Source organism: Cariama cristata, unplaced genomic scaffold (assembly GCF_000690535.1).
Source record: "Cariama cristata isolate BGI_N322 unplaced genomic scaffold, ASM69053v1 scaffold4675, whole genome shotgun sequence".
NCBI classification, from domain to species: domain Eukaryota; kingdom Metazoa; phylum Chordata; class Aves; order Cariamiformes; family Cariamidae; genus Cariama; species Cariama cristata.
Window position 1 is genome coordinate 24,153 of NW_009619103.1, and position 1,359 is coordinate 25,511.

At 38.0% G+C, this 1,359-nt stretch overlaps 1 protein-coding gene across 1 annotated transcript in view; it reads left to right on the forward strand.

Annotated features, from left to right (window-relative positions):
* Window positions 1-1,359, forward strand: part of LOC104162388 (protein-glutamine gamma-glutamyltransferase 6-like) — a 15,763-nt gene that overhangs the window by 264 nt on the left and 14,140 nt on the right. The window lies entirely within an intron of this gene.

Here is a 1,359-nt window from a genome sequence, read left to right on the forward strand (position 1 = left end):
AGGAAATGAAATTCCCATTACTTCAAAAGGTACCATGCAGAACTCCATCTAAACTCTATATTTTTAAAATGCTCTATTTCAGAGATGTGTTATGCTTTGTATTAACAAAATTAGCGTAATCCATCCTAATGGAGCTGTGAGCATGGAGCCTATAGATGGCAATTCAAAGATGCAGTAAAACCCTGCCAAAGGAAAACAGTAATAACAGTATCTCTGCTTTTTAAAGTTTAAAAGATGATGATTATTGAACTGGGTAATTGCAAAGCAGGGTTCTCTCTTGTTTAATGATGAAACAAACATTTTCAAATCAGTTTTTAAAATGTTGCTTTGCAGGGAAAGCAGCAGCCTACTGCAGTTCACTGTTGTCCCAGATAGTCATGCTAAAAATTCTCTTTTTCAGCCCATCAATGTTTATTCACATTACTTCTTTGTGCTCTTAGACTACAAAGAAAAAAAAAATTATTCTTCCTTGAATTGAATTATGGCACTTTTTTTGCATAAGTTAGATTTTACTTTTACTTCTTCTTCAAAGATTATATGTAAATATTAGTTTAATATGCAGCTATATTGTTTCCGATCTTAGTATTTCATTGCTATGCTATATGGTATGAGATAGACTTGGAAGCTTGTTTGAAGATCTCTACTATAATAGTGCATGGTGCCATAGGTCTTAATGCGTCCTTTCCATCCTACTCTTTTGTTGCTGTTACTGTTTTCTTTTGAATTCCCTTTAAAATGGTTGCAGTCGTGTTCCCCCATCCTGTCCCCCCTGCCCCCCAGTCTCATTGCATTCATGATACCAACACTAATAAAAGTGATTTGGAAGAGTCTTCACCAAGGTACTTGCCCTGAGCATTTGCCAAAACTTGCAACACAATGCTCCAGGTGTACTCTGTGGAGCCTCACAGGGCAGATACAAACACAGAGGCGGGTGCCTCTCAGAGCTCTCAAAGACAGTGTAACTGCTCAAGTTTGAGCACAGCAATAAAACATGAACTATAGAAGGGAAAACAATCTTGCAAGGAAGATCATATACGTACTTGCTTGCCAATAAAGGTAGTTTAGCACTTAGGGTAGCAAGAGCCACTTCATGGGTTTTAAACCACAGACCATAATAGCAGTATGTATGCAGGAGGACACTTTGTATCAGAGAACTTCAAGCACACTGCAAGTCATCAGAATTCCTCTAGGTCATGAAGGCAGTGCCTACTAGAACAGGAATCCCAGTGGTCCAGTTGTTACTTTGGACAGAGCTAAATTCAGTCAGATCAATTTCTTTGTCAAAAAGCTCCAACTTACGTCCTCAGATACTTCTTGCTCATTCATATAAGACAGATGATCTCTCACTATGCATCTTTC